The sequence below is a fragment of the Nycticebus coucang genome, chromosome 2 (genome assembly GCF_027406575.1).
Source record: "Nycticebus coucang isolate mNycCou1 chromosome 2, mNycCou1.pri, whole genome shotgun sequence".
NCBI classification, from domain to species: domain Eukaryota; kingdom Metazoa; phylum Chordata; class Mammalia; order Primates; family Lorisidae; genus Nycticebus; species Nycticebus coucang.
This window is the reverse complement of record NC_069781.1, coordinates 126,615,370-126,641,026: the sequence shown is the minus strand read 5'-3', so window position 1 is coordinate 126,641,026 and position 25,657 is coordinate 126,615,370. Positions and strand designations below refer to the sequence as shown.

The following is a 25,657-nucleotide window of genomic DNA, read 5'->3' as shown; positions in this document are numbered from 1 at the left end:
CCCAGCTGTATTCTCTGGTCCTCAGCATAAGTGCTCCCAAAGTGGAAGACTATGCTCTTCTTCACCTTGGCGTTCTGCACAACTTCTAGCCCAATGAGGGCCTGAGAAATATTTTTTGAGAAAACTGAGGCTGTGGAAATGTGACTACAAACTGGAGACCCCCAGAACATTTCTTTCTGCTGCTTCTAACGGCTTTGCAGCTGTCACCTGGACCTTCCATCTGCAGCCTATAGGTGGCAATGAGAGGTTTCTCTTTGATGCCTTTTCTTTCCTTCAGGTCTGATGGTAATGACAGATCATTCAGAAGCATGCTGTGTTTGGAATGAAACCAACACAGCCACTGTGTTACATACACTTCAGTCCCCATCAATCTTGGCAGGATTTTTATATGGGGATTTTATGACGAAAGGCTTCATATCCCATCACACCTTCCCTGAGCCATCCACTCCCAGGGGAATGTACATCTACAATTGCAAAGAAAAAAAAAACCCCAAAGCCAAGAAAACCTGCAACATATTGTTGTTTCCCGATGTAGGCAGACTCCCATTGTTCCTGTCCTGGGCTACACAGACCAGTAGGCCGTTTGGTGTTTGACGTATCTGCAATGTATGTATTCCATATATTCACATATTCGTTTGCACAAATTACACAAGTATATGCATGCATAGAGCACCCTGTCCTGGATACAGGGTGATAAATCATGTATACACAGAAATAAAGGAAAAGAAAAGAGAGAAAAAAATGACCACTATTTCCACGGCTTTATGGATAAGTATCATTTGTCTGTCAACAGTGTGGGCAGAAGCAGAGAATTTTAAATGAGGTGAGATATGGGCCTTTCTAAATCTTTTGCCTTTTTCGCGTGTGTCCATTTTGTGAAATCTGCCTTCTGACAATCAAGGCCAGTGTGCTAATTTGCCTAATTTGGAATTGGAAGAGAAATGTGAAATGATTTTGAACTTCTCTTGGAATACAGGAGAAAGGGCCATCTGTTAGAATTAACTGGGTGTGCAAATCCCTTTTGACTCATCTTCTCTGACACCAGGGTGGAAGAGTAACTGGTTGACCATAGCGTTGTCTCTATTCACTGTAAGAAATATGCTTTCCCTCTGAGAAGTCCATCAGTTAATACAAACAAGGAGAAAGAGAAGGAATAACTTGGCAGGAAGCTCTGACTCTCCCCCTGCCTTGATTGAAGAGATCATCAAGGCAGGAGCCTGGCTGTAAGGTATACCTCTCTTCCTCTGATGAGAGTGACAACCGAGGTGCCTGGAATCAGAGGGCAGCCTGCTCTCCTTTGGCAAACAAACACCCACTCTGGTAAGTGCCTTTTAATGTGCATCAAGTCTTTGTCTAGGAAAAGGATGCACAGTTGGCAAGTACAGAGCTGTAAGGGGATAGCTTTGACATGCTGATAAAGCTTCTCCGTTTACTTTGGACTTGACTTTATCATTTACTGAAGGATATTATTAGTGTGGAGATGATAGCCATTCTCTGACTTCTCGTACGAAAGCCAGTGAAATGTATATGAACAAAAGGTCTGTTATGGAGAACCTTACCCTGTTTGTTCAGTGACTTTGGGCTCCTAATCATACAACTTAAGAGAGATAAGGCCCGGAGCAGAGGAAAAGAGCCCACCCAGTGTGAGGCCCCCAGGAAGACCAGTGAAAGTCAGTCGTGTTAAAAATGGAAGCTCCTCCAACTCCGAGCATGTGTGTCGTTTTCCCTTATTGTAAATTTGATATTATAAAAATAGATTTGCTCTTTGGAGCCAGATGGCATGCAGTACTTCTGAAGTTAAATGCAGCCTTGCGATGACAATGTCCACTGCCAACAAGGAACCACTTGGGACTGTGATGCCAAACTCTTCAGCTCTTGGTGAGTCCTTTTCATCAAGTAAGCACTTCTGAACCTGTTTGAGTGCAAATAGGCTTACATTCCCCTTGACAACAATTTTAATCTTGCTAGAAACATATCCTCATTTATTAGTCTTGATGGAATTTATGGATTTTACTTATGTTTTTGTTTTTCATCTGTCTCATTCTTGTCTGAAACAAATAATTAAGAACACATAAATAATAACCTTGGCACTGATCATCAATTAGCTGCTGGTTGTACAACATGAGCTTACTGCTCATTTTCTGATGGTCTCATTGATTGACTGATTGATTGATGTGTCCATTCATTCAGCAAAGTCTGCGATGGAATCGTGGGATCTGGTGTGGAAAGACATGACTTGGACTCAGTAAGACGTGGAATTTAACAGCTTTGTCATCTTTACAGCTTTCTAGTTTCTCTTTCTTATATGAAATATAATAATAATAGTTATGATACCTAAAATACCCTTTGTAAAATTGATTTATAAACTTGGAGGCACCAAGCAAATGCTTTTACTCTCATAGGCTGGAACTATTACTGGAATATTGTGTAAGTGAATAAGCATATTTTAAGCATCTATTCTAAGTTGAAGACAAAGTGATGAGTTTTGTAGATAAAAAGATTAATCTTATGGAGATCCTATGCTTAAGAAGGTTAAAGTTTAGAAGAAAATCATTTAGTCTTCAAGAAGACAAGAACCTAGTCATAGACTAATTTTTAAATATTTATTCAATTTTTTGCCAGACAAGGGTATTGATATTGTGATTTTCCATGATCCTCAGCTCTGATGGGTAATAACTCATATTTGAAGACAACACCAATTATATCAAGATGTGCTACAAGCCCCTCTAAACATAATATTACCCCTCTAAGCATAATAAAATATTGCTCTTATTTGACAAGCAGTATTTTACTTGCTAAATAATTTCTTAATTTTGTGGCAGTTAGGAAACTTGATGGTCATTGCTTCTAGGTGACTCTCCTCTGTTTTTTTTTTTTTTTTTTTCCAGAAACAAAAATGGCTCTTAGTAATAATTGGAAAAATATATATTTCTATCATTAAAAAATCTTTATTTTTTATTGTTAAGGCCAAATATTCAATTGTTTTACCAAAATTTCATTTGCCTAAAATGTGTGTCCAAAAAGAAAGTGTTTAAATTTTTGACTATTCTAGTTATTATTTATATGATTTAAGAAAGTAACTTAACCTTTGGCGTTTCAGTTTCCTTACACGTAGCATGCAATAATACTGCCCCATTAAAAAAGATGAAATACAAAAATATGTGTAGAACATCTGTATTAATTAGAAGCAGACTTCTAGGTGGCAGGAACAAAGAGATTTTAACATACAGTGGCTTGAACAAATATAAGTTTCTTCCTTCTTCATGTCGCAGCCTGGGTGGTGACCCCTGGGTACCTAAGGCTGGGAGGACCAACAAGGCCCCGTCAGAACCGGCGCCCACCATGGATACCACCACAGACTACAAAGATAAGGGACACTACTTGGTGACCAGAGGGTCTGGAGAAGGGCATCAGGGGCCCGCAGGACCCGCAGGACCCGCAGGGACCTCTGTCTGCCCTGCAGCCACCAGGGTCCTCAGAGAAGTGATGGCTTCAGTCCTGGCATCGTCTCCTGGGCTTGTGGACTCCCGGCTGCTCTGCCCGGGTCATCTCTCATCTCAGAGCACCAGTTGCCCTTTTTTGTAGCAACCATTATAATTTGAATAAGTATTTGTTCACGTTTTTCCTTCCATAAGGGTGCAGTCTGTGCCTCCTTATGGAAGGAAGGGGACTTTCGATATTGTGAAAATCACATTTGAGGTTGTACTGGCGGCGCCCGGTGTGTGCGCATGCGCCAGCACACACTGGGAGGGGTGTGCGCATGTGCGTAAGAATCGCTAAGCGAGCCTGTGCGGGAAATGATTCATTCAGCCAGGCCGAAGGGTGCCGGCTCTGGGAATTAGGTTGCTGGAAGATTCTCGAAGGGTGTCTTTGGCCTGATGGGATTTATTAATAATGACTCGGGGTTGCCACTGCTGTCTCAGAACAGGCATCTGTCAACTCGGAGTGTGTGGGTTTGCAGGGTAAGGCTTCCATTTCCCCCAGAGGCTGTGGGACTTCCCGGCTCTAAGGAGGTGTTACAGATGGTGCTGCAGGTAAGTGTCAGATGGGAAACCAGCATGCATCCTTGTCACCTCCCCTTCCTCAGAAGCCACTTCCCTGAGTCTCTCCACGCTGCCAGCAGAGGCTCAGGTGCCTGGCTGGGCGCCCTGCTCCTGGAGTGCTCTGTGACATTGCCGCTTGTGCACCCTGCCCTGTGGAGTGTGAGAAATCACAGGCAGCAGAGGCCTGTGGGGGAGCCACCAAACCGCCATTCTGGCCCTGACTCTCATTTACATCTCTCCTCTCTTCTTATTTCCTTGCAGCTGAAGAGTCGTGAAGTGTCACACCGGTTACCTTGGGCCAGGACTAGACCCAAAGATGGTGGAACCACAGGGGTCACCTAAGTTCCTACTGCAGTGAAGGGAAGATAAACCCATTTCAGGGGAGCTGGTTTGACTTATTTTGCTTTTGAGGTGATGCTGAAGTGACAATGTCCTTGCAGCATGACCTGCAATAATAGAATCTGAGAATCAGGTCTAGGGGTGTGGACAGAGCCTCTCTGAGGTTCAGAGAGTTCAGGACCACTGCCAATTCCATTGAGCTGATTGGCATATCAAAAAATAAAAAATTGTAAAAACAGGCTTATAAATTGTAGCTTTTTAAGAACATTTTTACATTTATCAAGAAAACTTATTTAGAACACACAAACAATTCACCTATTTTTTATCAAGTTTATTATAAAGTTTCTAAAACATATTTCAGCATAGAGGATTAAGTTGTACAGTTCTGGAGTGGGGTATCCATAGAGTGATCATTTGTCTCTCTCTGCCCGGGACAGTCCTGGTTGTCACCTATTATCCCAGCATAATTATTATTAACACTCAAAATGTGTCCCAGTTTGGATGATAAATGTGTCCTAGGGTATCCTAGGAAACATGTTTAAACCTGTATGCTGAATGCTTTTCCTACACTCTCCAAAGTGGCTCTGTAACCCTACAGAGAGCCTAGTTAGAGAATCCTCAGAAGTGTCGATTGCAGGCCTAGTGGGAGTGGGCCTTGGGATTGAACACAACAGTCATCCACATGGAATGCCACCAACCCAAATCTGTTACAATGGAATCCAGAGTTTCCCTGCCTCAGTGCGTGAACCGACTTCATCCAATACTTAACTTGTTTAACTTGTTGAAGCTTTGTAAACATTGGGATTCATAGTGCCTGTGTGACACATGGCATTCCCAGTGACAGCCTTAACTGCAGGGCCCTGTTAAGCCAGGTTCCCCACCCAGATTCTGCCATTTCCTGTGATCACCAGGGACTTGTGTTATCTCTCTACCCCTTTCTTTATCACTTGCATCTTGTGGAAGAGTAGTAATTCTTACTTCACTGGTCTGGTTGCATTAAATGAGGTTTGTGCAATGTGCCTCAGGCATATTATGCAGGAGGCACCAACAGTCCATTTCTTCTTTACAATGTGTGTGAAATACTTATGTTTTTAGTGTATCCCATTGCGATTTGTAGGACAGAGAGAGAAGACACTGGGGCTATTTCACATTTTTGAGTGTGAAGTCCTTCGAAGCTTAGGGACCCAGTTAAACCAGAAGCTGCATTTGCCAGCAAATGATAACGCCTGGGGTCCATCTCTGCTCCTTATAAACGCTGCATAAATCTGAAAATCTCCACCACTGGAAAGAGATTTAATATTTAAAGGTAATTTGACCTGTACATGTGTGTATCATGAATATTTAATGAAACCTATAGCAAATGTATTTATATAGCATTAATCTGAGGATATTTATTTTTTATTCATATTCCAGGATATTATTTCTTTGGCAAATGGAAAGTTGCCCTCTGTAAAAACGCTCAACTCTGAAGGTGCACTTACAAATTGTAGTGTGCAGCTGTCCTTTCTCTAACTGTTGACACTGCCTTTGCCTCCTAAAAATAACGAATTCTGAAGGGTTAGCATGAATCCCAAAGACATTATGGCCACAGGGTTAGATCATCACATTTCCACAAGTATAAACTTTGACTCATTCCTGTATATATAATGTTCAAAAATATTAACAGCAAAGTCTGCCTTTTTCACTTTCCTATCAGTACCTTCACTCCGTTATGATATTTTAACTGTTAGCACTTTAAGTTAAAAGACATGCATGATTGAATTTAGTTGATGGTTTATATACTAATTCAGAATGTTTTGAGTTTTTTTTTTTTTTTTTCTGAGACATAGTATCAGTCTGTGACTTTGGTAGAGTGTCGTGGCGTCATAGCTCATAGCTCACAGCAACCTCAAACTCCTGGGCTCAAGAGGTCCTTTTGCCTCAGCCTCCCAAGTAGCTAGAACTACAGGCATGTGCCACCACACTTGGCTAGTTTTTTTTTTTCCCCCCTTTTTGGTAGAGATGGGATCTCGCTCTTGCTTAGGCTAGTTTCAAACTCCAACCTTAAGTAATCCACCTGTCTTGGCCTCCCAGAGTGCTAGTATTACAGGCTAGTCACCACGTCTGGCCCTCAGAAAATGTTTTGAATTAATTTTTTGGATAGGTTGGTATGCACACCAAGGATGAAAGTGTTTTTCTTTGATGTAGCTTTTTTTTTTTTTAGACAAAGTCTCAAGCTGTTGCCCTGGGCAGAGTGCCATGACGTCACAGCTCACAGCAACATCAAACTCTTGGGCTTAAGCAATTCTCTTGCCTCAGTCTCCCAAGTAGCTGGGACTACAGGCACCCGCCACAATGCCTGTCTATTTTATGGTTATAGTTGTCATTGTTGTTTGGCAGGCCCGGGCTGGATTTGAACCCACCGGCTCCAGTGTATATGGCTGGTGCCCTAGCCTCTGAGTAACAGGCACCGAATAGCTTTAGTGTTGGAATTTTTTTCTTTCTTTCTATTTTTTTTTTTTTACAAAAAGGAAAACCAAATATCTACAACAAAAATAATAACACAAAAGGCTCCATGTCCAGGTGTAATTTAGTATTGTCTTGCTTGTTCTCACCAGATCAGATGTGTTATATTTTGAGAAGAAAAAGAAATGAGTTGTTGTCTAATCATTTTCTGTAACTAAAAGCCCCCAACATACCTGAGAGGGAAGAAATTTTCAGAAAAAGGAATGTCCAGTCCTTTCCTCTCCTGGCCAGTAACTGTGTAAGCTAGAAAGAGTTGTCCGTCTCACTGTGTAAGCCGGGTATGACCAGAAACTTTTTCCTGTCTTGAATTGTTTCCATTTTATAAATAATCTTTCTTTAAAATGTTACTCTAGCAGGGAAAAAAAAAACCCCAATATTTATATCCAGTGTACTTAAAAAAAATACTATTAGCAAGATTTTATGTTTTGCTGTCCAATGGAAAGAAACTAAAACTTAAGTTGGGAGCTTCAACTGTTGACCTATTTTCACAAAATTGATTTCTAGTTTAATCCTACCACAGTCAGAGGTGTGCTCTGAATTATTTTAAGCCATCAACATTTTTAAAAATTTTCTTTGTAGCCTACCTACCATATGGGTAATTTTAGTAAAAGTTCAAAATACACTTGGAAATAAGGTGAAAAAGAAATCATTGTACATATAATTCTATCTATATCAATTAGGTCAGATTGCCTAATCACAATCAAATTTTCTATATCTTCGCTGAATTTTTGTCATATTGTCCTATTAGAACTTGAGAGAGAGGTGTTAAAATTAATTTCTCCTCTTAGTGTTGTTATTTTTGGGTTCTATACTGAGGGGCACAGTATTAGTGCATATATATTTTTAATTTTTGTATCATTTTGGTAGATTTACAATCTTGACATCATAAAATATTCTTATTTATCTTTAGTTGCATTTTATGCCTTATAATCTACTTCCTCTAACATGAGTTACATCAAATTTTCTTTTGTCTTCTTATGTAGTCTTATATTTAATGTGTGTTTTTGGTAAATAGCATATATAAATTTTCCTTTTATATAGTTTTATAAACATCTTTTATTTTAACATTTATTATACTTACAATAGTGTACCTATTATGCTTTGCTATATATTTTTCTTTTTCTTTCTTTCTCTCTTTCTTTCTTTTTTTTTTCTTTGAGACAGAGTCTCAAGTTGTGGCTCTGGGTAGAGTGCTATGGCATCACAGTTCACAGCAACCTCAAACTTTTGGGCTTAAGGGATTCTCTTGCCTTGGCCTCCCAAGTAGCTGGGACTACAGGCGCCTGCCACAAGGCCCGGCTATTTTCTTGTTGTAGAGTCATTGTCATTTGGCAGGCCAGGGCTGGATTCGAACCCGCCAGATCCAGTGTAAGTGGCTGGCGCCCTAGCCTCTGAGCAACAGGCATCAAGCCTGTATATTTTTCATATTCGTTTCCTGTCTCTTCAGTTTTTCTCTTTTTCCTCTATTTTTGCCTTCTTTTATGTTGTTTTTTAATAATTCCATGTTCTTTCTGGTAAGAAATATGTTATATATCATTTATCTTTTTTGTGGTTATCTAGACATGTCAACATACGTTCTTAATAAAAGTAATACTTTTAACAACTTTTGGACCATTCAAGAAACTTAGATGGGTGGCGCCTGTGGCTCAGTGAGCAGGGCGCCGGCCCCATATGCCGAGGGTGGCGGGTTCAAACCCAGCCCCAGCCAAACTGCAACAAAAAAAATAGCCGGGCGTTGTGGTGGGCGCCTGTAATCCCAGCTACTTGGGAGGCTGAGGCAGGAGAATCACCTAAGCCCAGGAGTTGGAGGTTGCGTGAGCTGTGTGATGCCACGGCACTCTACCGAGGGCAATAAAGTGAGACTCTGTCTCTACAAAAAAAGTAAATAAATAAAAAAAATAAAAAGAAAGAAACTTAGATTACTTCAACTTAATGAACATACTATTTGTGTAATAGGTGACATGTATTTAAATTAGGTCTGTATTTTAAATCCAATAAGACATTGTTATAATTATTTTATATAGCTCATAATCATTTCTGTTTGCCCACATACTATTCTTATTGAGTCTCTGCCTTTTCCCCTGTATTTCAGTGCTCCTATCTGGGCTCATTTTTCTTCTGTCTGAAGAACTTCCTTTTATACTTCCTTTAGAGCAGACAGGCTGGCAATGAGTTTCCTGGTTTTGTTTGAGACTTTCTTTATTTCATTTTCAGCGGGAAAGTATAGTTCACCGGGTGTCAAATTTTATGTTACAGGCATTTGGAAGCTTGCTTCCATTGCTTTGTAGATATCATTGTTTCTGTGGAGAAGTCTGTTCTCAGTATTTTTGTTGCTTCTTTAAAAATGTACATCCTCTACTTGGGTGGCTGAGGCAAGAGAATCGCTTAAGCCCAAGCATTTGAGGTGACCGTGAGCTGTGATGCTATGTCACCCGGGTGACATAGTGAGACTCTGTCTCAAAAAAAAAAAAAAAGTGTCCTTTCTCTTAAGATTATTTATTTGCTCTGAATTTTGTAAAAATTTTGATCTGACATACCCAAGTATCTTGGTTTGATTTATTTAATCACCTATGAAAAATTCTTGGGCTTTGTCTCTTCAGTGATGGCCTCTGCCCCTGTCCTGCATCTCATTCTGACACTTCAATCACACATGTGTTAAACATATTTATTGTACTCCAAATCTTTCTCACAATATTTTTCTTTTTGGTTTTGTATTTTTTATTCTATTTCTTTCTTTGTGCTCTGAATTTTGTGATCTGAATTATTTTAAAAATATCTGAATATTTCCTTCTAATCTTGTTCACTGATCTTCTTTGCAGCTGTATTCAATTTGTTGATAAATTGATCATTTGGCTTCTTAATTCTAGTTGTTTTTTCCTGTGCTTATAGAATTTATGCTGATTCTTTTTTCATCTGATTTTCATTTAGCTTTTTTACCTAATAACTTGACCATTATTAATATTGAATGTATTAATAGTTACAAATAGTTATTTTTAATATTCATGACTCATAGTTTCATTATCTGAATCTCCTAGGGTCTGGTTTTTCTTTCTTTTTTTTTTCCCCCTTGTTGGGTTTTGGTAAGTTCTTCTCTCTTCGTGCACCTAATACATTTTTTTAATTGACTGCTTAACATCGTGTATAAAAAATTTAGAAACAATCTGAAGCTTTGGAAGGTGTCATCTTCTTTCTGTGAAGTGTTCTCATCTTTCTTTTGGTTTAGTAAGCAGTTTGGGAAATGGAATATTACTTTCGTTTAATCCAATCATCAGTTCTACAGGTTGGACCAGGCGTCTTCAAACTTTTTAAACAGGGGGCCAGTTTACTGTCCCTCAGACCATTGGAGGGCCGGACTATAGTTTAAAAAAAATCTATGAACAAATTCCTATGCACACTGCACATATCTTATTTTAAAGTAAAAAAAACAAAATGAGAACAAATACAATCACCCCGCCGCATGTGGCCCGCGGGCCGCAGTTTGAGGACCCCTGCCTTAAGTCTTTGTAAAAAATAGCTTATTTTCATTTCCCCTCTAATAATATGGTTTATATTTTTTTGAGGTCTTAATTGAGAACCCCATTTGTTAATCGGGGCCCCTGTACCTGATGGTCTCTACACTCCAGTAATGTTGCTCCAGTTACTAAGGACTGTGGACAGTTTTGCTTAGCTTCTCAGGTTCTCAGCCTCTAAGTTGTCACTTTCTTGGGAATCAGAAATTGCCAGAGGAGAAAAGTTATGTCAGATAGGAGGCTAGTTTCTCTGGGCTTCCTTGCCTCTGGAATTTTAACCTCTTTTTCTTTGCTGCCTAAGTATGTTCTGGACGTTTGGTTTATGTGTTTATGTGTGTGAAATTCACCCTCCAGTAGTTTGGTTTTGGGACAGAAGTTCACCCTTATTATGTAGTCATTGCTTTTCAGAGCATCACCAGATGAAAGAAGTCTTTGACTAGGTATATGAACATCTATTTGTCTAGTTTTTGAATGACTTCATTTAAAAATTTCAATTTGAATATCATCTGATAGCCAACTGGGTTGAAATATGACTATTCCAACTTTCAATAATTATCTGTAGTTTTAAATACTGCCTCAAAAGAATACTCTACCATTATTTCTTTTAAAAGTGTGATTCCAAAAGTTAGAAATCTTAGAATTTTTAAAAATTTGAAAAAATAATTTATTTTTAGAAATAATTATATAATTTATACTGAAGGTTAATTAATTATATATTCTATTAACACTTTAACTGCCATGTGAGTTGTATTTAACTATGTTAGTTTTGAGCCCACCTAAGAAAACATTGTGGTCTCAAGGGAAAAAAAATGTCTAGTGTTGCAGTTAATTTTAAGGTAGAAAATACACGTAACTAAATATTACTTATGTAATTTGGTGGTATATTTATAAAATTATCAGTTGCAGCTATATTAAATAGCATTTGTCAATTAAATCTCAACTTTTTTTTTCATATTTTAAAGAGATTTTCCCAAACCATGAGGTTATTACTAGTACTTAGGTTAGCTAAGAAACTTTTTTTTTGAGACACAGTCTCGCTATGTCACCCTCAGTAGAGTGCTGTGGTGTCACAGCTCACAGCAACCTCAACTTCTTGGGTTTAAGTGATTCTCTTGCCTCAGCCTTCCAAGTAGCTGGGACTATAGGCACTCACCACAATGCCTATTTTTTTGTTACAGTTGTCATTGTTGTTAGCAGGCCCAGGCCAAGTTCAAACCCATTAGCTTTGGTGTATTTGGCCAGTGCTCTAAACATTGAGCTATAGTCACCGAGCCTGCTAAGTGGTTTTTCTAAGTCAAAGTAAGTTATTGAAATATCTATGGAGTCCTACCCTAAATTTATTATCCCTTTTTTGGCTACAAGATTTTTAATTTTTCAGAGTTTGTAAGAAAACAAAATTATATCTGGACTTGATTAAATTAGTTTAATACTTTTTTACAGAAGTAATTTTAAATAAATTAAAAGTAAAAATTAAAGTCACATAGAATGCAGTTGGCTTTCTAAAGAATGCATTCACTATTTCCTACAATGCAGTTTTGTCATTGGTGATAGTGGTTATTTTTTGATTTTGTCACTAAACTTGAATAGCAGGAAATGTAAATGAGTAGATAATTCTTCCTGAAAAATAAAGTGTTTTAGCTATTGGCAGATGTCAAGACAGCCTGAGACTTAATGAATACTAAGCCGCATACCTGACATCCTTATCTGTCTCCAGCAAGGTTGACAAAACAAGGTAGTCTTGATGTCAAAACAGGTTGGGGAGGAAGAAAGAAAGACAAAAACTTGGGCAAGAGTTAAGAAGTCTACCTTTTCCATTTCAAGCCTTTTAAAAATTCTAATTATCTCTTAAACTAACACATAGGGTCATTTATGAGAAATATTTAAGAATTAAAATTCATGGGAATTGGGGATAGACTGGCCATGGGGACTTTTGTTTATATTCTATCCTCTAGAAATACCAAACTGCCTGTGAGCGGTTAACACTGTGTGCCCCTTCCCACCTTTCTCTCCATGTGTCTAATTCTGGGGTTCCGCAGGAGTGGATTCTGCCTCATCAACTATCTGGTGTAAACCTGATGGCCCTTAGAGACGCAGAGGGAGCCTCCTCTCCCCTTACAAGCCTTCCTCTACCCACCTCACCTGAGGTGTGTCCCCACTGCATTTCCTGCACATTGCTATGTTAGCATTTATAGTACACCTTTGTTTACGTGTCTATCATCCTCCTCCCATCAAATACCTGGCACTTGGGTCATCACTTCCATGACAGCACCCCTGCCAGGCAGGACTAGTTAATCACAGGTCTCTGCTGAGCACCCCTGCCAGGCAGGACTAGTTGATCACAGGTCTCTTGATGAGTAGAGTGGATACCACAAGTATCCAGGATACCTCTCAAAATAGTGCCACGTGCATGTGGCTCTTCTCTGTATGTAGGTATTGATACATCTGTAACGTCTATTTGCCATATCTTCTCTAGACTACGATGTCATTGATAATAGATACATCTTGTCTATGTGTCCCCTGCCCTAGGTACATAAAATGGATACGACAAATGGGTAAAACCCTTTCTAGGAAGATGGCTACATGCATATCTGTACTTGGCATGCAAAACGATTTATTCCTACCGATCATATTTCTTTCATGGGAAAGAAATTTTGATTTCTACCCTTAGGTAACAAGAAATTTGCTGAATATTATCCTAGCTGCTTGCGATTTTTTTCTTCCTAAATCTTGTGTTTTTTTAAGCATAGGCACAGTCCACAGTCTTCCATCAAAAACTACCAAACTACTGTCCATACTGGGACTTAGGGTTTACACAATAGTCTTTATATTTTAGACATTAGGCCTTTGAGATCTAAAGCTTCCTAAGTCAGGCATCAAGATAATGATTTAGCTATTTATTCCTTTGAACCAGCTACTTTGGTGACTCATTTTTCTCCCTAACCCATGCTATTATACACTAATCCATACATAACTTCCCTTCAATACAGATGACACAGACTGTTTACTTAGGATGATTTTGCAATACGCACATTAACAAAGACTTTGTGAGCAGGAAGAATACCAGTTATTCAACCAACTTTAAGAAAACAGCTGAGTGGTAGAGCAGCTTAGCAGGGTGTTAAACATCCATTAATAATGGCACAGGGACAAACCTGAAGGTTTGGATTTTAGTGCAGATAAGCTCTCCAAATTCAAAGCTCAGCCAAGTATATTTTTGGGTTTCTGTTAGAGAAAACTTGGCCTGAATATGGATGTATGTTCAGCTGTATGGGTATCAGAAGGCAGATATTTTCATAGTGGTTTATGTAATAATGACTACGATGTAATACCTATTACAATTATGAATGTTGAAGGAGAGTTCAAATCTCAAATATGTGACCCTGCTTTTTCCTCCATGACTCCTTTTCTCAGAGTGTGTGTATTGACTTTTGTTTCGGAGAATATCATCATTATAGTCTAAACCTTTTATTCCACTTAGAAACTTTTGCCAGTTTCTGGTTCCATTCTCATTGTCACATTCACTATTTCCTTTCAATTTTCATCAATCCCCACATTATGAATGTACCCGTGTGTCTCCTGAACTCATCTGTAAGTTCCTTCAAAAGAAGGACCATGCTGTTTATTTTATATTCCATCAGCACCTCTCCATTTTAAATGCTTGACTAGTGTTGAACTAAAAATTCTACTATGGAAAACAAAGTTATGTGTTAATACTAGGGTCATTTCTTCCTGGTTTATGGGAAATTTCATCACTGTCAAAATGGTTAATTTTTTCTGGTTTCACATAAAATCAGTTTGTTTTTCTGATCTATGCTGAGTGATGGTCACTCTACATGGATTTCCTAGTATTTTTATTATCACCACAGTTAAGGAAAAGAAAATTGAACACTGTAAAATAACTTCCATGGTCATGCAGGCCACTGAATATGAGGAAAAGTTCAGTTTCCAAACATTCCAAAATAGCTGGAAGAGAATACTGTAAAGAAAAAAGGTAAACATTTAAGATGACAGATATCCCAGTCACTTTGGCCAGATTATATGATTGTATTAAATTATTGGATGTACTCCCCAAATGTCTACATCTAATATGTATCACTAAAAAAAAAAAAAAAAAGAGATAAATAAAACAGCTCCAAAGCCTAAAGCCCAGAACTTCCCTTTTATTTTATTTCTTGCTTCACTTTTCAAGAAGAGAAAATAAAAATTTTCTTTTATTGTGGTTTGGTTTCTTTCTTTCTTTTCTTATTGTTGGGGGTCTTTGAGGGTACAAAGAACCAGGTTACACTGATTGCATTTGTTAGGTAAAGTCTCTCTTGTAATCATGTCCTGTCCCCAAGAGGTGTGTCATACTCCGTGACCCCCCACTCCCTCCTTTCCTCTCCCTTCACTCCCTTCCCCCACACCATGCACTAGGTCATCACTTATCCCCATATCAGAATTGAGTACATAGAATCCTTGCTTCTCCATTCTTGTGATGCTTTACTAAGAATAATGTGTTCTACTTCCATCCAGTTTAATACAAATATGGAAAGTCTTCATTGTTTTAATGGCTGAATAGTATTCCATCATATACATGTACCACAGCTCGTTAATCCATGCCTAGGTTTGTGGGCATTTAGGCTGTTTCCATATTTTGGCGATTGTAAATTAAGCCGAGATAAATGGTCTAGTGCAAATGTCCTTATGATAAAAGGACTTCTGAGTAGATGCCCAGTAATGGGAGTGCAGGATCAAATGGGAGGTCTAGTTTGAGTTCTTTGAGGATTCTTTATACTTCTTTCCAAAAAGATTGTATTGGTTTGCAGTCCCACCAGCAGTGTAGAAGTGTTCCCTTCTCTCCACAACCATCAGCATCTGCAGCTTTGAGATTTTGTGGGTCATTCTCTCTGAGGTTAGGTGATATCTCAGGGTGGTTTTGATTTGCATTTCTCTGATAATTAGGGATCATGAGCATTTTTTCATATACTTGTTAATCATTCATCTGTCTTCTTTAGAAAAGGTTCTATTCATTTCTCTTGCCCAGCGATATAGGGGATTGTTGGTTCTTTTTATGCTGTGGTTTGGTTTCTTATGCATCACCTTCTTTTTCCCAAGAAAAATAGACACATTGACTGGTTGCTGAGCTCAAAATTTCATTTTTTTTTTTTTTTTGAGACAGAATCTCATTTTATCACTCTCGGTAGAGTGCTCTGGCATCACAGCTTACGGCAACCTTCAGCTCTTGGGCTTAGGCGATTCTCTTGCCTCAGCCTCCCAAGTAGCTGGGACTACAGGTGCCTGACACAATGCCTGTGTATTTTTTGGTTGCAGTTTGGCCGGGGCTGGGTTTGAACCCACCATCCTCAGTATATGGGGCCAGCGCCCTACTCACTGAGCCACAGGTGCCGCCCTGAGCTCAAAATTTCAGTGTTTTCTGTGTCTTTAATTTTGTTGATATCACTAATCTAGTCCATCAGCAAATCCTGTCCTCTCTACCTTCAAAATCTACCCAGAACTTACCAATTTTTGTGACTTCGACTGTGACTACCCTGATCCCATCTACCACCAACTCCCACCTGATTATTGCAGTACCCCTTCTCCTCAGCGCCCCCATTCTCTCTCTTGCAAATCCACAGACAATTCTCAAAACAGCAGTCAAGAGTGCGTTCTCAAAAAAAAAACAAATCAGGTCATGTCAGTAATCACGTCTGATCCACATGACTTCCCATCTTGTTCACAGTAATAGAGAAAGTCCTTCTGATGGCTGTATACAATTTGCCACCCCTGTCTACACTCCCCTCTCTGAGTCCATCCCTTACTACGCTGCCAAGCACACACTCTAGCTCAGCCGTGCCATCTTCTCTCTGCCCCTCCAGCTCATGATGTGTTCCTACCCCAGGGTCTTTGCACTTGACATAGCTTCTGACTAGAATGATCATCACCAGGACAACTAAATGGCTTTCTTCCTCACTTCCCATTATCTCTCCTTTTCAATGAATATGCCTCAGACTGTGGCATATTTGAAATTATTGTCTCCCGGGGCAACCAGAGGAGGCCACCGGTGACACGGCTCACAAACCCGGAAGCCTCCAGGGCGGGGCCGACCCAGAGAGGTGTTCAGACGCAATTCTCCAGCAGCAAAGACGTTTGAACTCAAAACAGCCCGTCTCCTGTAGGCGACGACAGGAACAGAGACAGAACCTCACAAAGTTGTCTGTTCTGTTCTGTTCTGTTAGCAGCATCCATCAGGGACGGGGCTAAGCCTGAGTGAACACCTCCTTCCCATCACCTGCATCAAACACTCAAAGATGTCAGGCCCCACCTCCTCCTGCTAGATAGCGGCAGTCTGCGGGGGCCTGGCAGACTTCCTTGCGATTCAGGCAGGTGCAAACCCCTGGAGTGTCTGTTCACTGCAGGCAACTGGGTTAGCCATCTGCAGAGATACCAGTGACTGGGTCCGACGGAGGGGCAAAGTGGGGAAGGAGACGTCAACCTTCCCAGACTGCTCTGTTTGCGGGGTGGCTCCTCCTGACTCCACGCTGCACTGGGGTGAGCTGTCTCAGAGGAGTCACCAGGCCCCTGTGATCCAGTTCCCAGAGACCTCTTGAACCCTTCCACCTGAGACAAGTGCCGATTGAGACAGTTGATTCGGACCTTTTGAACTGGGCTAATAGACTGAGGACTTTTCAGGTGGTGCCCTGGGTGTGCGATTGTAGAAAGGTTTGATTCTCCTTTTCCAACTGGGGCCAGAGGTGGGCAGGCGGGGTGACTTAATTGCTGATTTTTCCACACAGCTGAGACTTCAAGCCAGAGTAGAAGTTGCAATAGGATCGAACAGAAACCAGCTGAAAACAAGACAGAACCACTTTGCTCCACCACACCAGACAGGGCCCCAGTTTCTCAGGCCACAACACTGTACGGGCCCTTGATAAAACCCCAGGGGAAAAACCAAAGGGAGTAAACCATGGGGCGGAATCAGCGGAAAAACTCTGGTAACATGAGTAACCAGAATAGATCAACCCCCCCAAGAAAAGATACGGCAGATGTGATTGAAGATCCCATTCATAAACAACTGGCTGAGATGTCAGAAGTCGAATTCAGAATTTGGTTTGCAGACAAGATTAATAAAATGGAATTAGGAATTCGTGGAGAAATTCAAAAACTGTCTCAAGAATTTAACGAATTTAAAGACAAAACCACCAAAGACTTAGACACACTGAAACAAGAACTTACAGCCCTCAAAGATATGAAAAATACAGTAGAATCCCTCAGTAACAGAATGGAGCAAGCAGAAGAAAGGATTTCTGACATTGAAGATAAAGTCTTCGAACGCTCCCAATCTCTCAAAGAGGAAGAGAAATGGAGAGCAAAAACGGATCACTCACTCAGAGAGCTCTCAGATAATTCGAAAAAAAATAACATAAGGGTTATAGGAATTTCGGAGACTGATGAAGTGGCAGCCAAGGGCACAGAGGCCCTTCTACATGAAATTATGAAAGAAAATTTTCCAGACATGCCTAGAGAATCTGAAATTCAGATAGCAGACAGCTTCAGAACCCCAGCACGATTCAACCCCAATAAGCCATCTCCCAGACATATCATAATTAGCTTCACTAAAGTTAACATGAAAGAGAAGATTCTCAAAGCAGCCCGGCGAAAGAAAACTATAACGTACAAAGGTAAGAATATTAGAATAACTGCAGATCTCTCTGCTGAAACTTTTCAAGCAAGAAGAGGCTGGTCATCAACTTTTAATCTCCTAAAGCAAAAAAACTTTCAACCCAGGATCTTGTATCCAGCTAAACTGAGTTTCATCTATGATGGAGAAATTAAATACTTCAATGACATTCATATGTTGAAAAAATTTGCCATAAGTAAACCAGCTCTTCAGGATGTTCTCAGACCTATCCTCCACAATGACCAACCCAATCCTATACCACAAAAGTAAACTCACTCAGAAACTTCGGATCAAACTCCAACTTCCACACTGGCGAAAGGATTAAAAATGTCCACTGGACCTTTGAAAAACTCGATACCCAAAATTCCACCAGACTTATCAATACTCTCCATCAATGTGAATGGCTTAAACTGTCCTCTAAAGAGGCATAGGTTAGCTGACTGGATACAAAAACTTAAGCCAGATATTTGTTGCATACAAGAGTCACATCTCAACTTAAAAGACAAATACAGACTCAGGGTGAAAGGATGGTCATCCATATTTCAGGCAAATGGTAATCAGAAAAAAGCAGGTGTTGCAATTTTATTTGCAGATACAGTAGGCTTTAAACCATCAAAAGTAAGGAAGGACAAGAATGGTCACTTCATATTTGTTAAGGGTAATACTCAATATGATGAGATCTCAATTATTAATATCTATGCACCCAACCAGAATGCACCTCAATTTATAAGAGAAACTCTAACAGACATGAGTAACTTGATTTCCTCCAGCTCCATAATTGTTGGAGATTTCAACACTCCCTTGGCAGTGTTGGATCGATCCTCCAGAAAGAAGCTGAGCAAAGAAATCTTAGATTTAAACCTAACCATCCAATATTTAGATTTAGCAGACATCTACAGAACATTTCATCCCAACAAAACTGAATACACATACTTCTTATCAGCCCACGGAACTTACTCCAAAATTGATCACATTTTAGGTCACAAGTCTAACCTCAGTAAATTTAAAGGAATAGAAATTATTCCATGCATCTTCTCGGACCATCATGGAATAAAACTTGAATTGAGTAACAACAGGAATCTGCATACCCATACAAAAACATGGAAGTTAAATAACCTTAGGCTGAATGATAGCTGGGTCAGAGATGAGATTAAGAAAGAAATCGCCAATTTTTTGGAACAAAATGACAATGAAGACACAAGCTATCAGTACCTCTGGGACACTGCAAAGGCAGTTCTAAGAGGGAAATTTATAGCACTGCAAGCCTTCCTCAAGAGAACGGAAAGAGAGGAAGTTAACAACTTAATGGGACATCTCACGCAACTGGAAAAGGAAGAACATTCCAACCCTAAACCCAGTAGAAGAAAAGAAATAACCAAAATTAGAGCAGAATTAAATGAAATTGAAAACAAAAGAATAATACAACAGATCAATAAATCAAAAAGCTGGTTTTTTGAAAAGGTGAATAAAATAGATAAACCTCTGGCCAACCTAATCAGGAAAAAAAGAGTAAAATCTCTAATATCATCAATCAGAAACAACAAAGACGAAATAACCACAGACTCATCAGAAATCCAAAAAATCCTTAATGAATATTACAAGAAACTTTATTCTCAGAAATATGAAAATCTGAAGGAAATAGACCGATACTTGGAAGCACGCCACCTTCCAAGACTTAACCAGAATCAAGTGGAAATGTTGAACAGACCCATATCAAGTTCAGAAATAGCATCAACTATACAAAACCTCCCTAAAAAGAAAAGCCCGGGACCAGATGGTTTCACGTCAGAATTCTACCAAACCTTTAAAGAGGAACTAGTACCTATATTACTCAACCTGTTCCAAAATGTAGAAAAAGAAGGAAGACTACCCAACACGTTCTATGAAGCAAATATCACCCTGGTCCCCAAACCAGGAAAAGACCCAACAAGAAAAGAAAATTATAGACCAATATCACTAATGAATATAGATGCAAAAATATTCAACAAGATCCTAACAAACAGAATCCAGCAACACATCAAAGAAATTATACATCATGACCAAGTTGGTTTTATCCCAGGGTCTCAAGGCTGGTTCAATATACGTAAATCTATAAATGTAATTCAGCACATAAACAAATTAAAAAACAAAGACCATATGATTCTCTCAATTGATGCAGAAAAAGCTTTTGATAATATCCAGCATCCCTTCATGATCAGAACACTCAAGAAAATTGGTCTAGAAGGGACTTTTCTTAAACTGATAGAGGCTATCTACAGCAAACCCACAGCCAATATCATATTGAATGGAGTTAAATTGGAATCATTTCCACTCAGATCAGGAACCAGACAAGGCTGCCCATTGTCTCCATTGCTTTTCAACATTGTAATGGAAGTTTTAGCCACCGCAATTAGGGAAGAAAAGGCGATCAAGGGTATCCATATAGGGTCAGAAGAGATCAAACTCTCGCTCTTCGCAGATGATATGATTGTGTATCTGGAAAACACTAGGGACTCTACTACAAAACTCCTAGAAGTGATCAAGGAATACAGCAGCGTCTCAGGTTACAAAATCAACATTCATAAATCGGTAGCCTTTATATACACCAACAACAGTCAAATTGAAAAAGCAGTTAAGGACTCTATCCCATTCACAGTAGTGCCAAAGAAGATGAAATATTTGGGAATTTACCTAACAAAAGACGTGAAAGATCTCTATAAAGAGAACTATGAAACTCTAAGAAAAGAAATAGCTGAAAATGTTAACAAATGGAAAAACATACCATGCTCATGGCTAGGAAGAATCAACATTATCAAAATGTCCATACTACCCAAAGCAATATATAATTTCAACGCACTCCCTATTAAAGCTCCACTGTCATATTTTAAAGATCTTGAAAAAACATTACTTCGTTTTATATGGAATCAGAAAAAACCTCGAATAGCCAAGACATTACTCAGAAATAAAAACAAAACAGGAGGAATCACACTACCAGACCTCAGACTTTACTACAAATCGATAGTGATCAAAACAGCATGGTATTGGCACAAAAACAGAGAAGTAGATATCTGGAATAGAATAGAGAACCAAGAGATGAATCCAGCTACTTACCGCTATTTGATTTTTGACAAGCCAATTAAAAACATTCAGTGGGGAAAAGATTCCCTATTTAACAAATGGTGCTGGGTGAACTGGCTGGCAACCTGCAGAAGACTGAAATTGGACCCACACCTTTCACCATTAACTAAGATAGACTCTCATTGGATTAAAGATTTAAACTTAAGACATGAAACTATAAAAATACTAGAGGAGAATGCAGGGAAAACCCTTGAAGAAATTGGTCTGGGTGAGTATTTCATGAGGAGAACCCCCCGGGCAATTGAAGCAGCTTCAAAAATACACTACTGGGACTTGATCAAACTAAAAAGCTTCTGCACAGCTAAGAACACAGTAAGCAGAGCAAGCAGACAGCCCTCAGAATGGGAGAAGATATTTGCAGGGTATAACTCTGACAAAGGTTTAATAACCAGAATCCACAGAGAACTCAAACGCATCAGCAAGAAAAAAACAAGGGATCCCATCGCAGGCTGGGCAAGGGATTTGAAGAGAAACTTCTCTGAAGAAGACAGGCGCACGGCCTTCAGACATATGAAAAAATGCTCATCATCTTTAATCATCAGAGAAATGCAAATCAAAACTACTTTGAGATATCATCTAACTCCAATGAGACTAGCCTATATCACAAAATCTCAAGACCAGAGATGTTGGCGTGGATGCGGAGAAAAGGGAACACTTCTGCACTGCTGGTGGGAATGCAAATTAATACATTCCTTTTGGAAAGATATATGGAGAACACTCAGAGATCTAAAAATAGATCTGCCGTTCAATCCTGCAATTCCTCTGCTGGGCATATACCCAGAAGACCAAAAATCACAACATAACAAAGATATTTGTACCAGAATGTTTATTGCAGCCCAATTCATAATAGCTAAGTCATGGAAAAAGCCCAAGTGCCCATCGATCCACGAATGGATTAATAAATTGTGGTATATGTATACCATGGAATACTATGCAGCCTTAAAGAAAGATGGAGACTTTACCTCTTTCATGTTTACATGGATGGAGCTGGAACATATTCTTCTTAGTAAAGTATCCCAAGAATGGAAGAAAAAATACCCAATGTACACAGCCCTACTATGAAACTAATTTGGGACTCTCACATGAAAGCTATAACCCAGCTACAACTTAACAATAGGGGGAAGTGGGAAAGGGGGTGGGTGGGTAGAGGGAGTGGAATCGGTGGGATCACACCTGTGGTGCATATTACAGGGGTATTTGTGAAACTTGGTAAATGTAGAATGTAAATGTTTTGGCACAGTAACTGAGATAACGCCGGAAAGGCTATGTTAACCACTGTGATAAAAATGTGTCAAATGGTTTATGAAGTGAGTGTATAATGCCCCATAATCATTTCAATGTATACAGTTATGATTTAATAAAAAAATTAAAAAAAAAAAAGAAATTATTAAATTATTATACGCTGCAGCTTTGTTTTTCTTCATAGCACGTATCCCCATCTAATGTGCTACAGATTTTGATCATTTATTTGTTTGATGTCTGTTGCTACTCCATAGAGTGTGAACTCCATCAGGGCTGAAATTTGTATCTGTTCTATTGAAAGAAGCATCTTTGGGACGTGTATCATTGCTTTGCACTTAGCAGGCAATTCATATGCAATCAGTAATTCTTACATGTATATCTCCATGCCAACAGTTTTATAGCTATGTCATTCAAACTACATGAAAAGGAAATTTTGAAATGTGTTGGGATTGTTATTACAACTTAAAGTAGTGAAAATGTACAGATCATTTCCCCTGTTTGGTTGGTTTATCATCTGCTGATGTTCGAGTAACTTGGATTTTCTTATAACCCACCCATCAGTCACTTCACAAGACACATAAAGAGCTCTCCCTCCACCAATTACTTTCAACCTTCTGAGATACAATTTTGAGCTGAAACAAATCCTACTTTAACCTTAGACTCTAATTATGGCTTTCTCAGAGACATTTATACTTAGTGTCATGCAGACTCAATTTTACTATTGTAGAAATAAACTACACAATAAGGAGAAAACCAATTTCAGTTTTCCTTTAGTTTCTACCAAACGAAGGATGTAAATTTTTTAAAGAAATTAACAAAGTGATGTTTACATTTTTACTGTATATTACATTGTAATAATTCAGATGCTGGATTAGTTCTTTGTGAATTTCGTATGAAATTTTTCAAACTTGCAACTTTTTATTAGTTTCCAACTTATTTGCATTTTTAAATGAGTGATGATTTAGAATACTTTATTAAATATGAAATAATTAAGCCAAATGCTAAAGAAATGCCAACATATAAATCTATGTGCATGTTCCTCTAGCTAAAGCTGTTGTCAGATCAGTAAAGATTAATTTTTTTGTTACTTTAAAATTCGCTTATTGATTTGTGCATTCACTCAAGCACAAATCCATTCCACATATTATATTCAGCACATAATTTGCTCTCCTAGTCTATAAAGCATAAAATGATGCCAAATATCAATGGTTTTACAAACTAGAAAGAAAGATAAGTCACTTGCATTATTATTTCTCATGTTTCTGAAGGAGACATGAAGTATGAAAAAAATTACTGGGGTAAACTGTTTGCAAAGGCAAGGGAAGGAATGAGGTGATGCCTTTAAAAAAGACGTCTCAATGACCAAAACAAAAGTGAAGATAGGACACTCAAATGGTTTAAGCTTCACTCAGAACACTGACTTATCCTCAGCGATACTGTATAAATGAGGTTACAGGTAGATCCATTGGAACTCGGAAACACTTACTCTATCTTCCTTTCTTCATATCTTTCAGAATTCTTCCTGCCCTTTCCCCATCACGCATAGCTGCCCAGGCTGCCCAGAGATGCTCTGTTCTTCCTCTGAAACACATTGTAAACACTGCAACCCTTTCGCTTAAGCAGAGGCATCATTTCCTTCCGGAATCCTTGCCTTGCCTCGGAGATGGATCTCTACAAGTACTATTGAGACTCTTCTTCCACACGTCTGTCTTTCTCCTATTATGGCACGTGTACATCTTAAATTATTGAAATGGCTTACTTGTCCAGCGTCCCCCATAAAATTGTAAACCTAGAAAAGGCTGGCATCATGGCCACCTTTCCTCCTCCAAGCAAACACCTGGAGCACAGTGCTTGCATTTAAGTAGCTGTTTCATAAATATTAATTGAATAAATAAGTTGCTTTATATCAAATCGAACCTTAAATATTTGACTTAGAGTATTCATCTGCAATGATTAAGGACGTAGTTAAGGCAGTCGTTAATTTTTAATAATTCACCAATGCTTAGGTGGACAGGTTTAGACAGTTTCAAAATAGTTGAGTAGGGGGGTGGGGGCAAGCTAATGGCCACTCAAGACACATAAGGCTTCCTAAGGACTTTGCAGAAATAAGTAATTAATTTCATAATTATTGCTTATATTGTTGCTCTCCCTATCTCCAAAAGATGGGCTATGAGACCTTGAGGAAAGTTCAGATAGAGAAGAAGTAAACGTTGTGAACCCAGAAAGATGGAAGAAGGGAAGTCGGTAAAAATGTACTTGCTCAGTCTTGCTACTACTTCCTGAAGTCAATCTTGGTTTAAAACATAATAAGCAGACCTCAGCTAGTCATGCTTACTTTCTCCCAGGGGTTTGAAACTGTAATGAAAGCATTTTAACTCGGTGGTAACTGGATTAGAGTAATGCAAGAACCTCCTGCCACCTCAGGACCTCCTGCTTGTGCTTCAGCCTGAATAAATGTGCATGGAAATTGTTTTAAACTGATGGCTGTGCAAGATCACAAGTTAGAGTAATGTTGACAGTCTCAGCTTGGAACCTGGCAAAACAGAAAAAAATGTGGGAAAGGGATTGAAAACAGCTCATTTGTTGACATGAAAGCAGTGTGCAAAGGTTTAGATGTACAACCTTTGCAGGTCAATGGTGACAATATTTGCAAAGTGCCCCCAGCATCTCTACTGCACATTGAAGCAACTTAATACAAATCCTTGCTGCAAATCTAAAGCAACTTGATTTCTTTTCCAGCCTCCAGTATTCATAAGAAGCCATCAGGAGAAGTTTCTCAGACTTGAAGTGTATGAAAGGATAGTAAATCTTCCATCTCCTGGAGGCCAGATAGGAAATGAAAAGGTATAGTTGTCACATTCTGTTGCAGCCGAATGTCTCGAAAATAATCCAATCAGTTTGTTCCCTTCAAAAGTAGACGGTGTTTCACTGTGAGTTTGCCTTCGTTATTTCACGGGTTTACTATACTTTGTCACAGAGGCGAAACATCTGTTGCTGGAGACAAGAGAATGGAAGGAGATTCTCCATCTTCCTTATGAACATTCACAAAGAACTTCTGGTGACTTTACTGCCGGGGAAAAGTGGCAGCTTGTCAGTTTCCAAGATCCCTGCTTTGGAGAGACACCAAATGGTCCCTGACTAAGAGCAAACAAAGTGTGCCTTTTCTACACTGTGTAGTGGCACTTTGGTGTCAAATTTGGCAAAGTGGAGAGAGTAGGGATGATTCAGGGCCCTAAAATTACTTT

General features: G+C 39.1%; 1 long non-coding RNA gene across 3 annotated transcripts; it reads left to right on the top strand.

The window, feature by feature from the left end:
* LOC128579718 (uncharacterized) lies at nt 1–24,171 on the top strand. Of its 3 annotated transcripts, XR_008378252.1 has the most exons (4): nt 1–1,878; nt 2,191–2,245; nt 3,273–5,688; nt 23,927–24,171. It is a non-coding gene; the product is annotated as an uncharacterized LOC128579718 (long non-coding RNA). The 3 variants fall into 3 exon arrangements; XR_008378251.1 differs by having other exon boundaries at nt 2,191–5,688; XR_008378250.1 differs by having other exon boundaries at nt 1–4,034; nt 4,305–5,688.
* The last annotated feature ends 1,486 nt before the right edge of the window (nt 24,172–25,657 follow it).